The 15,165-nt window shown below is 44.4% G+C and overlaps 1 long non-coding RNA gene across 4 annotated transcripts in view; it reads left to right on the top strand.

Annotated features, from left to right (window-relative positions):
- Positions 1-15,165, top strand: part of LOC102240542 — a 33,707-nt gene that overhangs the window by 11,990 nt on the left and 6,552 nt on the right. For 2 of the 4 annotated variants that reach the window (XR_313796.2, XR_313797.2), the window contains exon 3: positions 6,851-7,377. The exons of 1 other annotated variant lie outside the window; for it this stretch is intronic. This is a non-coding gene — a long non-coding RNA (uncharacterized LOC102240542). Of the gene's footprint in view, positions 1-6,850; positions 7,378-15,165 lie in introns of those variants that run through there. One more of the 4 variants, XR_001362814.1, reaches the window with a different exon arrangement.

Consider the following 15,165-nt stretch of genomic DNA (forward strand, 5'->3'; position numbering starts at 1 on the left):
GCCCCCTGGTGATCAGTGAACTCCCACAGCCAACCTCCTGTGGCCAGCCAACCTCCTGCGGTCCCTCCTCTTGGCCGGCCGGCCCCCGCCCCTGATGGCCCCAATCAGGAGGCCAGCCATCAACCTCCCATGGCCGCTCCCTCCCCCACTGGCCAACCTCATGGGCCAGCCAACCTCTTGCGGCCCCGATGGGGACTGGGCGAGACTGCCCCAATTGGCCCTGATCGCCAGCCAGGCCGAGGAACCCCACCCATGCATGAATTCGTGCACCAGGCCTCTAGTATAAAATAAAACTTCGAGAAGAAAGCTATTTAAAAGAGCCCTTTAACCCTTCTTTTTCCTCAGTCTCACTGTAGAACAATTGAGGAACTCTCCCGTTCTTTTTGTTCAGATATTTAGTTGCAAATACTAGAGATACAGACCATGAGTGCAGGGGACTGGGCGAGACTGCCCCAATTGGCCCTGATCGCCAGCCAGGCCGAGGAACCCCACCCATGCACGAATTCGTGCACCAGGCCTCGAGTATAAAATAAAACTTCGAGAAGAAAGCTACTTAAAAGAGCCCTTTAACCCTTCTTTTTCCTCAGTCTCACTGTAGAACAATTGAGGAACTCTCCCGTTCTTTTTGTTCAGATATTTAGTTGCAAATACTAGAGATACAGACCATGAGTACAGCACCCATGAACATGATCTGCAGCCAAATTTATTTCCAAAGAGAAAATAGAAGAGAGCCTTGGAGACAAGAAAGACCTGTTTGGTGTTGGCTGCTGAGAGCAGAGGGTAGGGATTTAAATACCTGAGGAGGAAGTAGAATAGAAGAAGTTGGGGGCGGGGAGGGCGAGCAGTTTCCCTGTGGGACTGAAAGTGTGGTGCTGAGAACCAGCAGTGGAAGAAAGAAAAGAAGCTTGGGAAGAACCAGGCTACTGTGAAGAGTCAAAAGGGCACACGTACCAAGCCGGTGGGACTGACAACAAGGCTGAGGGTGGAAGGGAGTTGTTCCGACGCTGCAAGGAGAAAACGCTGCCATGGCTGGGAAGAACCTCGGGTCATTCCGAAGGCTCCAATGAAGGAGAAATTGGCTCCCGCGTGTAATTGGGCAATTGAACATTCGTGGTGCTATTTGTCAGCATGGAGGCTGCCTCTGAACCAGAATTACACAGGGGGTGGCCTGATCTTCGGAATCATGCTTCATGTGGTAACTGGATGCTTGAGATAGATCATTTTCCCAGGATCGGCATGGAGGGTAAAGAAAGATAGAACAGCCCTAGCTGGTTTGGCTCAGTGGATAGAGCGTCAGCCTGCAGACTGAAGGGTCCCAGGTTCGATTCCGGTCAGGGGCCTGTACCTTGGTTGCAAGCACATCCCCAGTGGAAGGTGTGCGGAGGCAGCTGATCAATGTTTCTCTCTCATATATGTTTCTAACTCTATCCCTTTCCCTTCTTCTCTGTAAAAAATCAATAAAATATATTTTTAAAAAAAGAAAGATAGAACATGTCCCCCCCAAAGGTTATGTAGGTGATGGTGATGGGGAAGGTGCATCTGTGACACACTAAAATACATATATGCCAGAAATGCTGCCTATGAAATTGTACCTGCTTTATAAAAATTGTGACAAAATGCACAGAACAAAGTCTACCACCTGAATCCTTTTTTTAAAATATTTTTTATTGCTTTCAGAGAGAAAGGGAGAAGGAGATAGAGATAAAAACATCACTGATGAGAGAGAGAATCCTTGATTGGCTGCCTCCTGCACACCCACCCCCTACTGGGGATGGAGCCCACAACCCAACATGTGCCCTGACCGGGAATCGAACCATGACCTGGTTCATGGGTTGATGCTCAACCACTGAGCCACACCAGCAGGGATGCGACCTGAATCATTTTGAAATGTACAGTTCAGTGACAATAAGTACATTCACATTGTTGTGCTATCATGTGTCTGCTTTTTAAGAGTTCACGAAGCCCTCCAGGATTTTGTGGTGCATCTGGTCGTTACTGAGAACATTGATTAAGGCTGTTCAGGAGGTTGGGAAATGCCTGTCGTTGGAGAAGTTCTAGTTAGCAGATGACTGGCTGTGATCCTCATGTGGCTGTTTTTCCCTGGCCTGGTAGGGGCTGTTATTAGCCCGGGGTTGGGCCCTGGCAGCCTGACTATGTACAGCTCAGGGCAAGTTATCTGAGAGGCAGGATCATAGAGGAGTTGAGAGCGTGGGTCTGGAGCCAAACTGCAGGGCTCCAAACTGAGGCTGTGTCACTTACTAGCTGCACGACCTTGAGAAGCTGCTTAACTTAACTTCTGTGTCTATGTTTCCTCTTGTTGAAAACGAAGGTAACAGTGGCTCCCGCATTGGGTTGCTATGAGCATTCATCGTGAGTAAATATGTAAACAGCCTTAGGAGAGTAGCTGATAGGTCTTAAGTGCCATGAAAGAGCCATTATTATTATTGGAGGGAAGAGAGAGAAGAAGAGAGGTGGGAGGTGGAACGAAGGGGTTGTTTCAGCAATTCAGGCTTAAGAGAGATGGGGCCAAGTCCACACAAGAGGGTGGAGTCAAAACCAAACCAAACCAGGTTAGAAGTGATTTCTATCTATGCCAGAGGAGCTGTGTGTGATGCTGGCCCTGAGCCAACTTGAGAGCCGGATGCGGGCGTGGGTGTCTTGCTGGTGCTGTTGTGATGGGGCATGCTGGGAGGTTTTTCCTTTGGATCTGCAGCTAGAGATGCACCAAATCCAGAGGGGAGGGGTGGGTGGGCCGGGTAAGCTGATTTAGGAGGGTCAGGAAAACATTGTTGTGCTAACTCCGGGAAGGCTCGGACTGACATCGGAGTAACCTTGTGCTGACCAGGTTGTGTCCAGGTTCTTCTCTTGAATGCCCCTTGTCATGTTTCTGTTCCAAGTGTTATGCCCCCAGCTCTCCCCTGAAAGGACATATATTTAATTCAGGGGGAGAGGGAGGATATAAATGGCCCTTACTTATACAAAAAGATGCTCAAAGTAACTCAATAAATGAGATGAAAAGTAAAACTCTGTAAGATCTTTGTCATGACAGATTGTCAGAATCCCCAAAGGCTGACAATATATACACCATTGGCATGGCTACGTACAAACAGGCGCCTTCATGCAATGCTAATGGAAATGCAAAATGGCATAATCCCTTTGGGGGGGAATCTAAAAAGATGGAGCACCGGCCCTTTGTACTCTAAAGTATGTGGAAATTTGCCCTAGCCCGTTTGGCTCGGTGGATAGAGCATCGGCCTGTGGACTGAAGGGTCCCAGGTTTGATTCCGGTCAAGGGCACATGCCTGGGTTGTGGGCTCAATCCCCAGTGGGGGGGGCATGCAGGAGGCATCCAATCAGTGAATCTCTTTCATCATTGATGTTTCTATCTCTCCCTCTTCCTTCCTCTCTGAAATCAATAAAAACATTTTAAAAAAATGAAGTATGTGGAAATTTGCTAAAGATTTACCCAACAGATCTAGCAGTCTTAACAGCAGTCACAAGGACTCACATTGGTCTAACTCAGAATCCTTAGCAAAGCAAATGGTATAGAAAAGAAAAACAAAATGGATTCTTGTAGGTCTTCTAAGTTTTTTTTTTCTCAAATCTGTATATCAGAGCTTGAGGGCATGCGCAGATAAGAGTCAACATAGCCAGCCTGAGGCTGCCCTCCTTAGACTCCATGCTCTGACAAGCTTTCAGGGTCATGGAAGGATGGGCTGAAAGGGACCTTTAAATAAAAAGAAGCCCAGGTGCCTCCCTGGATATGTGATATAGGAAAGAAACTCAATCCCATGAGAAGATCAATGTGAAGGTTAATTTCATGTGTCAACTTGGCTTAGGCTGTGGTCAAACACTAGTCTAGATGTTGCTGTGAAGGTATTTTGTACATGTGATAAACATTTACAGTCAACTTTAAAGAAGATTATTCTCAATAATGCCTCACCAAGTCAGGGAAAGCTCTTAAGAGCAAAAATGGAGGTTTTTAAGAAAAGAAGGAATTCTGAGAGATAGAGAGAGAAAGAAAGAAAGAAAGAAAGAAAGAAAGAAAGAAAGAAAGAAAGAAAGAAAAAGAAAGGAAGAAAAACAGAAAGGATGTTTCCTATTGGTTCTATTTCTCTGAAGAATCCTAACTGATATGATTGGACTCATTCTTGATGAATTGTGTGAAAAAAGAATTTGAAATGAACTAATTGAGAGGCTAGGAACCAAATCTTTAGCAATTTTCCACTCTGCATAGTAGGGAAAGAAAGAAGGAGAAAGAAAATGGCATTTGACAACTTCAGATAATTTGCTTCCCACTTGGAAGTTCGCAATAAAAGTCCTTCCAGGAGGTGTTCCTAAGTCCACATACCTCACATCCAAAGATGGGATGAGTTCTCAGCCTACCTACATAAGTAATGCTTAGGCCCAGCCAGTGTGGCTCAGTAGTTAAGCACTGATCTATGAACCAGGAGGTCAAGGTTCGAGGTCAGGGCACATGCCTGGGTTGTGGGCTCAATCCCCAGTAGGGGATGTGCAGGAGGTGGCCTATCAATTATTCTCTCCCATCATTGATGTTTCTCTCTCTCTCCCTCTCCCTTCCTCTCTGAAATCAATAAAAACATATTTAAACAATTTAAAAATGCTTTAAAAATTTCCTGTTGACAGGCTATAAGCATAAGGTGGACTTCTATATCTACACAGTTCTTAAAAAGATGCAATACTAATAAGTAGGTTATTCTAGCCTCAAAGGCAATGAAAAGAATTATGGATGACTCAATGGAGAGAACTGTGCAGGTAAAAAAATGTACATCTTTTTACATCTTCTGGGCCATAAATAAGCTAATTAAATCAAAACTCAAAAGACAAACACTAATGAGGGCAACTATCAATAATATGAAATAGAATTTATAGTCTTATTATTTAAAGAGGTCATAACATTCAGTAAGAAAACCCCAAATAGTTAAATTTAAATGCACAAGGACTCTACCAGACAATTCTCAAAAACAGATTATATGAATGGCTGGCAAACATTTGAAAAAATGTACAATGCAATTCAAAGAATGCAAACTGAAGCATGAACACAATGAGACTGCATTTTCCACCTAACAAATTGGCAAAAATAGAAAAAAATAAAGCTACCCATGATGGTGCTGACAGGAGTAAGTAGCCTGTTGGAAAGCAATTTGGCAATACCTAAAACCTTGATTTAGTAATTCCTCTTCTGGCAATCCGCCTAAGGAAGGCTGAATGACAAAAATGTTTCACGCAGCATTATTTAAAATAGCAAGAAACTGAAGTATCTGGACAAAGGGAGGGGACTGGTTCATTCATTTAGTTAGTTATTCAAGTACTATACTTGTTGAGTCCCTGCTATGTGATCATTTCTTAAGACTGCTAAACAATGACTAGTTGTTTTAGGTGTATCTTCTTTTACAATGTGGGAATGTGGCCAGGCCGCATGACTCAGTGGTTGAGTGTTGACCTATGAACCAGGAGGTCACAGTTCAGTTTCTGGTCAGGGCACATGCCTGGGTTGTGGGCTTGATCCCCAGTGGGGGATGTGCAGGAGGCCACCAATTGATGATTCTCTCTCATCATTGATGTTTCCATCTCCCTCTCCCTTCCTCTCTGAAATCAATAAAAATATATTTAAAAAATAAAATGTGGGAATGTGGGTAGAATTTGTATAAAAAAATAGATGTATATGATTCGTAAGCCTATATATGACTAGAGGCCCAGTGCACGAATTCGTGCACGGGTGGGGGGGGGTCCCCTCGGCCTGGCTGGTGATTAGGGCCAATCGGGGCCGTCTCACCCAATCCTGATTGGGGCCAATCAGGACTGGCTGGCTGGGGGAGTATGGGGGCAGAGACCACCAGGGGCAACCTCTACATTGAGCATCTGCCCCCTGATGGTCAGTGCGTCATCACAGTGACCAGTCATAAAGGTCAGGTCGGGTTGGGTCATTTAGGCTTTTATATATATATATATTATGAATGTTTATACTACAACTGGAAGGCTACATAAGGAATTCATATCAGAGATTGCCTTTGGTAGAGGAGCTGGGTGAGGTGTAGAAGGAAAATTACTCACTATACTCTTTTGTACCATCTTGAATGTTTAACCATGTGCATGGATTTTGTTAGCATTGTGATAGTGCACAGTGTGTATCTGATCTTATTTGTCATAGGCATGTCTTGAGTTGTTTTCAGGTGATTTCATGGGTGTCTCATCTTCCTGAATGTAGAAAGCTCTTCAAGAGAGAAGGGACTGTTTCATATTTCTTTGTATTTCCCCATAGTGCTTAGCACAATTTTGGCACATAATGGGTATTCAAAAATATGTAAATAGAAAATAATGTAATTTGGTGCTCAAATACCCTGAGAGTAAAAGTTAAAATCAGTGACTCTGGATACTGCTTTAATGCTGACTGGTGTATTTTAATGCATATTACTTATATTTCATATCATAGTTTGCTACTCTGCCAATAGGGGAAAAACAAGATAATTGATGACATTCTTTAGTGAAACTTTATATAGAGAAATGCAAAATTCCCTTTTAATTCCTGTGTATCCACATGTAATCTTAATAGTTAAATTGACTTAAAGACCTCAACAGCAAGTAAGGAAATATATAGACAGTCTCAGGGTTTTAATTATTGCAAAAAATAAAAATTGTAATATAGGGATTGTTCATTTGTAAGAGACTATGTTTGTTTTCCTATATGTTAGGAGTCTGTAACCTACAACAATTCCTTTATCATGAAACATGGTTTTATTTTGCTTTATTCTCCTCTATATGAGAAACAGGGGACAAAGTTGTTATGGTAATAAGTTGTGTTCACCAGTGAATTTTTTTCATTCTGCAGTTTCACGAATGAATGACAACATCAGTTGAAACTGGAACCTCATTTGGTATATTGATTGTCTTCACCAACTACACACACACACACACACACACACATACACACCCATAGCCATTTATTTTCATTACCGGCTGAAGAAATTAACTGGCAAACTACCAAAGGGAGTATATGTCACTAAGTGAAGTTCCTGAAATGCAGCTCTTTTTTTTTTTTTTCATTGCACAACATTAGACAGGTCAGGACTGTTCCAGAAGGTACAGACACCATTCAGTACAAAGTACAAAGCAGGGACAAGTTTGAGGACGAGAAGGAACTATTGAACAAAGGACCTGTTTTTGCTTCTGAAATTCCCAGGTGGAATTAGTTTGATGTTGAATGCTGTTGGTGAAAAGGCTGGTCCAGTGTGAAAACAGACTTAGAGATAGAGGTGTAAATAAAGTCCTGAGAAGAACCAGGCTCAGTGAGCAAAGTTCTCCCAGCTGGCCCTTGCCAGTTTGGCTCAGTGGATAGAGCTTTGGCCTGTGGACTGAAGGGTCCCAAGTTCAATTCCCAGTCAGGGCACATGCCCGGGTTGCGGGCTGGATCCCCAGTGGGGGGCTTGCAGGAGGCAGCCAATCAATGATTCTCTCTCATCATTGATGTTTCTCTCTCTCTCTCTCCCTCTCTCTCTGAAATCAATAAAAATATATTTAAAAACAAAATAAAGTTCTCCCAGCTGGTTGAAGGGTACTTTGCTACAAAATTCCATAAAGAAAGGAAACCCACAACCGGATTGGCATGGCTTAATGGTTGAGTGTGCACCTGTGAACCAGGAAGTCATGGTTGCCTGGGTTGGAGGCTTGATCCCCAGTATGGGGCATGCAGAAGACAGCCAGTCAATGATTCTCTCTCATCATTGATGTTTCCTTCTCTCTCTCCCTCCCCTTTCTCTCTAAAATCACTAAAAGTAATTTAAAAAAAAAAAGAAGAAAAGAAAGGAAACCCACAAACCTGCTGGAATGCATGGTGGAAAATTGGAGATTTTATTAAACTAAAAAATATAGAGTAAGATCCCAGTACAACAGTTGACAAATGGCCCATTGCCGATTGCCAGCCTGAATGGGCGGCCCAGTAAGGTCTGGAGGGTATGCCTTGTCAGTAAGGGATAGAGGACACACTGTTGTATTTATTGGGGCTTTAGCAGTGTTTCCTTCAATAGAAGGAATAAGAAAGAAAAAAAGGGGGTTAAGAGGAAGAAAAAGGAGGAAGAGAAAAGAAAACAAGGAAAAAGACAAAAGAAGAAATTCTCACTTCACAGAGCATAAAAAAAGAATGAGGATGGGAAAGAGGAAGAGGTGGAAGTTAACATTTATAGATGTCATCCCCTCTCCTCCTCTGTACAATCCCAAAGTGGTATTTTATCGCCATTTTACAGATGAAGGAGGGACAAGTCCCACAGCTGTAAAGGAATAGCGCTGGACTCGAACCTGACCATACTAATTCCCCCTCCTTTCTATAGGAAAACTTTCAAGTCAGCCAAGGGGACTTTTGTGAACTATGATTTGGCCAATTGGCATAAGTGTGTTAAGGGAAATCAGCATTACTTGCAAAATTGTCGCTGTAATGTTAAGTTAAATTTCACCTTTGGGAAAGAGGTCATGAAGGGCATGGAAAGCTTTAAATGCCTTTACATCAATCCTGAATACGTGGGAACGGCATTTACAACCAGTCATAATGATAATGATAATGATATGCCTTAACAAAAACAATTGGATTAGTTTACCCTGCAAATGAAAACCTGAAAAGAGGAATAATATTCCATGGTTTTAAAATATATATATTTTCTGGCCAGTTGGTTGAGCATCTTCCTGTGTACCAAAAGGTTGCTGGTTCGATTCCCGGTCAGGGCATATACCCAGGTTGTGGGTTCGATCCCCTGTACGGGAGGCAGCTCTGATCAATGTTTCTCCCTATCCCACACAGGGGATTGAGCCCACAACCCGGGCTTGTGCCCTGACCTCCTGGTTCATAGGTCGACGCTCAACCACTGAGCCTGGGTAAGCCAGGCTTTTAAAAAGCCTCAAACAGCCCTGGCTGGTTTGGCTCAGTGGATAGAGCGTCAGCCTGCGGGCTGGGGGGTCCCGGGTTCGATTTCCAGTCAAGGGCACATGCCCCATATGGGCTTCATCCCCAGTGGGGGGGGGGGGGGCAGGGGGCAGCCAATCAGTGATTCTCTCTCATCATTAATGTTTCTCTCTCTCTCTCCCTCTCCCTTCCTCTCTGAAATCAATAAAAATATTTTAAAAAATAAATAAAAAGCCTCAAACAGCAGTGGCTTGGAGAGATGAAATACTATAAGGAAAGGAAATCTAGGAAAATGTTCATTATAGAATCTCAGTGGAATATAGGTGACTGTTCGCTGCATAGTTCCTTCAAGCTGTTCTGTATGTTTGGGAATTTTCACCATAAAATGTAGGGGGAAATCAATGACTTGATATTTGCCACTGTCAACCAATTTTGGTTAAGAGGACGGCTGGGACAATGGCCTCAATATAAAAAAGGTAAAGGTTTCTCATCCATCCTGGCAGAGTGATTGGGGGGGCGGGGAGGGAGGAGAGAGGGACAGGGGCTCAGTGTTGGTCAGTGTTGGCATCTCTTCTGGGAGGGATTTCATTAGGGGCCCAGCCAGGGCTGGCAGACAAAGTCAGGCAGAGGCAGACGTCCATCTGTGGGCTTTTTCTACCAGAAACCACTAGCTACCCTAAAAGCTGTAATCTCGGGACAGAGAAATTGAGAACTGAGCTGAATGAAGTGGCCCAGGTCTTCTCGCATGAGGAACACCCACGGTGGGGAGCCTTGGAGAGCCCCATTCCATTCGTTTTCTCTCTGTTGGCCCACATGGCCCTGAAGTAGAAGCGGTGCCTCCAGCTGCATGAGTCCAAGAACCAGCCCAGCCCCTGGCACTGCAGGTCCTTCTGGAAAAGATGACAGGGGCATATTTGGAAAAGCTCGCGGTGTGTTTTTATTGCTGCTGCTACCATGCAGATGCTTTTTTTTTTTTTGCGCTGTTCTGCACGTAGCCATAGGATTCTCTTCTGACTGCAGCCATTCTATGGAGGAAACTCTAGCAGTAATCTATGCAGTGCTGGCCTGGAAAGGGGAAAGGCGGGAGGGGGAGCTGCCATAAACTCGGCTCCCTCCCTCCCCCATACCCATGACATAAGGGATCTCAGAGGGGCCTACAGAGCTTTGCAGCAAACACGCGCAGATTCATTCCGCCAGCTTGTCAGAGCTTCCGGTTTGAAACAGCCTAATCCGGCATCATAGGGGACTGGCGAGATACATTATGACACAGCCCTTCAACAGAAATGCACGCAGTTCCTTTAAAAAGCATGAGCGTGCTTCAGGTACTGCCGAGTAATTTCCAAGCTACGTTGTCAATTAGAAATGAAAATAAATAGAAAAACAGTGTGGTGCCCATCCTGTGGTTAAAAATATAGGATGTCGCCCCAAAATGTATAATATACATTTGAGTTGATAGCTCAGTTGATGTTTCTTTCTTTTCAGATTTAACCCATTGGAATGAATAATTTTTCAAAGTGTGTTTACATTTTTTGAGACACCCTATATATACCTCTATGGTCATACATGCAGAATATCTTTGGCTGTGTGTACAGAAAAAAAAAACTTGTGTCAGGGGATAGAGACAGGGGCAGGGGTTAAGATGAAGAATCATAATCACTGGATAAAATACGCTTTTTGTGTTAGTTGACTTGTTAACATGGGTATATTTTTCTATTTAAACAAATTACTTTTACCTAGAAAAAGTAGAAACAAAACCACACTCTTAAAGCAACAGCATCAGAACTATAGTCTTCAGGCTGCCCAAGCTCCTTTTTAAAAAATATATTTTCATTGATTTCAGAGAGGAAGGGAGAAGGGGAGAGAGATAGAAACATGACTGGTGAGAGAGAATCATGGATCGGCTGCCTCCTGCACGCCCCTAACTGGGGGTTGAGCCCGCAACCTGGGCATGTGCCCTGACTAGGGATTGAGTCCTGACCTCCTGGTTCATAGGTTGATGCTCAACTACTGAACCATGTCAGCAGGGCCAAAGCTCCTTTTTCCGACTGACATGAGAGTCCCGGGTAATTTACTTAACATTGGGCCTGAATGTTGAGGGTTGGAGACCAGCTTATAGCAGATATTGAGGGCCCGCTGAGGAGGCCCCACCAGCCTCCCACAGGGTCTTTTCTGGAAGCCCCACCACCAGTGCCCCAAAGCAGGTTCCCTTGGGCATTAACAGCCCTAATTTCAGGTTTCCAGGCTCCTGGTTTAGTAAGAGGGGAGGAAAAGAAAGGGGAAAACTCAGCCAGGTTGCAGTTTGCAGTGGAAGGTGTGGCCATGTCACACTGTGGGTGTTTCCAGGGGCACCTCTGGCAAGGGGGTAGCAAGCTATGACCTCACACTCACTAGGACTCTGACACCTGGGGGCACTTGACCTTAAATTTTGATGACAAGCCACCTGGGCTTCCCATCCTGCTTCCACCATTGACTGGCTGTGAGGCTTGGGACATGACAAATTTTCTAAGCCTCAGTTTTTTTCATTCAAGCAGTCGGAGGGAGGGTGGGATGGGGGAGAGAATACTGCTACTAATGAGGTCATAGGTTGTTGCTAAAATTAGGCTTTCAATAAATGTTGTCTAGCTTAGTAAAAGCGTGGATTCTGGAGCCAGACAGCCTGGGTGTAAATCATAGCTATACCATTCACTAGTTTTGTGACTCAGTCTATTCACCTGTTAAATGGGCATAATAATAGTACCTAAGTCATAGGGCTTTTATAATCTATAAATCAGTTAACACATATAATATACTTAGAATGGTACCTTGTGTATAGCAATTTTTTGAGCTGGATAAGGTCTTCACTGCACTTTTTATTTTTAATAACAAAGAACTGTGGTCCAGAAAGGGACTTGCCCAAGGGGGACTATTCCTTAGTGACAAAGTCAGGAATTAAAACCCAGTCTCCTAACTCCCATTCTAGAAGGTTTTCCATTGTTTACTTTAGACCAGAATGTTTTCTTCCATTCTGGTAATACAGTTAGAAAGAAGTGAGCAAAAACCTGTTGGGAATCAGAGAAAATGATACTGGGTTCAAGTTCAGTTGTGTGGCCACAGCCAAGTTTCTTCAATTCTTGAAACCTCCTCTTCCTTGGGACTAGGTTGAGGATAATAATATGTACCTGGTAGTGGTGATGTGGTAAGTGCTGTTGTACATGTAAGATACCAGGCGTGTAGTGTTTCTCAGTAAATGGTAATATTAATACCAATTAATAATAGGTGATGGGATAGTAGGATCCCACATCTACAGATAGATGGCTTTTTTTACTTCTTGATCTTCCAGGGCTTGCAAACTGACTTGATAATTCCCAGTGTGGATACTTACTAACCATACAGACTCATTTCGGTAGCAATTATTTTAAAAACAAATTGGAAATGTCAGCATAAGCTCTCAAATGTCAGAGGCAGGGACAAGATGGTGTTAATGACATGTGCCTATGAAATACCACAGTAAATAAGATGGTTTTCTCAATTTAGTAGTAATATTTCTGATCAAAAGTAGGTGTGGCCTCATCCGAAAAATGCAGATTAACACCACAATGAGAAACAACTCCACGCCCACTTGAAGGACTAAGATTTGAAAGACTTGATGACAGATAGCAAGGGTGAGTAGGGATGAGGCATCTGGAACCCCTATGCACTGCTAGCCGGAGTGCAGAATGGTTAGATCCCTTTGGAAACTAGTTTGGTAGTTTCTTAAAAAATTACCTATAATCTTACCATGCTAGTTATCTGTTGCTGTGGGACAAATGACCCCCAAATTCAGTGGCTCAAAATAGCATTAATCTTAACCTCTAATGGTTTCTATGGGGCAGAAATTGAGACAGGGCTTGTTTTGCTCTACCTCATCGGGGCACAGCTGGAAGGCAGAAGCCAGGGTGACAGTTCTGAGGGCTGGTTCACTCACAGGTCTAGTAGATGATGTTGGTGTTCGCTGGAGGCTTTGTCTGGAATCCCCACAGCGGTTTCTCCCTGTGGCCAGGCTTCCTCACAATACTGTGCCTGGGTTCCCAGGGCACGCCTCCCAAGAGAGGAGAGGGAGAAAGGGCGAGGAGATAGTAAGAGAGAGATAGAGGGATCCCTGAAAGCAGGGATCATACCCATTTTTATGCCCTCACAACAGCTTCTAGCTGGTAAGCAACCTTGTCATTTATTTTTTAAAAATATATTTAATGGATTTCAGAGAGAGAGAGAGAGAGAAACATCAGTGATGAGAGCGAATCATGGATCGGCTGCCTCCCGCACGCCCCCCACTGGGGATCGAGCCTGCAACCCGGGCATGTGACCTGACCGGGAATGGAACTGTGACCTCCTGGTTTATAGGTCGATGCTCAGCCACTGAGCCACACCAGCCGGGCAGCAACTTGTCATTTAATAAGTGAATTTTCCCAAATGGATGTGTTAACCCGTGTGATGGTTAACTTTCTGTGGCAACTTGGTGGGCCCGCAGTGCACAGATAGGTGGCCAAGCATTATTCTGAATGTTTCTGTGAGGGTGTTTTTGGACGAGATTGACATTTCAATCACTGAACTTTGAATAGAGCAGATTGTCCTCCATAGTTTGGATGGGCCTCGTCCAATCAGGTGAAGGGCGGAATAGTACAAAGATTGAGGTCCCCTGAGCAAGAGGGAATTATGCCACACATGACCTTCAGAATTCATGCTCCGGTCTGTCATTTCACTCGGCAGATTTGGGGCATGACGGCCTCCATAAGTACATGAGCCAACTCCTTAAAATAATTGTATCTATCCATCCATCTATGCATCCATCCATCCTGTCAGTTTCTTTGTTAGAACCTTGACTTATATAGCCTGGTTTTCTAGTCTTACCAAAGCCATGGACTTCCTGTCCAGGACTTTTTGCCCTTGGTTCATAACTTCAAATGAGATTTTCATGCAAGACTTTTCCCGAGCTACTTCCTAATAGTAGACAATATCCACCTAATATATAGCATAATGGGGGCTGGAAGGCCTTGCAACAAGGTGACAATTCTCTGTGGTTTCCTGAGGAGACGTGACCAGGAGCCATTACATGGCTCATCAGTAATCCGTTGCAAAGAAGCTGCGCCCATCAGAGCAGAAGTAAATCTTTCATGACCGGAAAATTCGAATCAACTCAAGTGAAGCAGCGTCCTGGCCGCATATAAAGCTTAATTACGTTTTTAACTCCATAAATGGGTCCAACTAAAGATGCTTGAAAATACCCCACTTCCTGCTTGAACCAACAGAAAATTAATGATCAGAATGCAAGGTGTTAAGAAATGATCTGGATTTCTTAACGGTGTCTCTTGCACGGATGTGCGCTTTACATTTTTGTATCAGCTCTACATCCACGTTGCTCGGTTTGTTCTTATTGAACAAATCCCAGAAAATTCGAAACTTTCCCCCAAGAAGAGACATGGAGTAGGGGGTGGGGGTGGGGAAATCCGTACCATACGTGGCTTAGGTTTCTCGCCCGGTGGAGTTTGGAAAAACACTTCAGCCCCAAGGACAAAAGCTCCCTTGTTTAAGGGCTTGCCCAGCTGCACTTCAACTAAATATATCCTGGGCACAGCGTTTCCACTCCTCCACCCTCTGCTGGAGCCAATCACACAGTGACAAACAGCTCGGAGGCCCCTCGGGACTGGGCCTTGGGAGGCACTGCCTTGGTTACCATTTCACCTTCCCCTCCAGCTCAGGCCTGTGCGGTGGCTGCCCGCTTCCCCCAGAGGCTGCCTGAGTCTCTGTAGGGAGAGGAGGCCTCAGGGGTTAACTCGGCTGCCTCCGTCTGGAATCCACGCACCACCTGGGCTGACAGCATGAATGACTCATTGTTTCCCCTCTGAACGGTCTGAGGAGCGCTTCTTGGTGTCAATAACAGAGGCGAAGTAAAATCGCCTTTTCCCTTTCAACAGAACCAATTTTCGAGAAGCTGAGAAAATTATAGAACTGGAAATCTGGGGAGGGTGTTTCTCCCACGGCAACTGTAGCCACAGTGACTGCTTTGAGTTGGTCTGTGGGGACAAAGGATTTAAATTTACGGTCTACCCAGAAAGAGGCCTAAAGCCAGGGGAGGGGGCCTTTTCCTTGCAGCTGTGTGCCTGGCCTATAACAGTTAGCTGAAACCTCCAGTCTGCCCAAACCTGCAGTCGGACTGGGTACTATCCTAGATTCTATTTTACTCATGTCTTGTAGAAAGGGACATTTTGACGGATCATTTCCCATAGCTAAATATAGAC

The sequence above is a fragment of the Myotis brandtii genome, unplaced genomic scaffold, assembly GCF_000412655.1.
Source record: "Myotis brandtii unplaced genomic scaffold, ASM41265v1 scaffold308, whole genome shotgun sequence".
NCBI classification, from domain to species: Eukaryota; Metazoa; Chordata; class Mammalia; order Chiroptera; family Vespertilionidae; genus Myotis; species Myotis brandtii.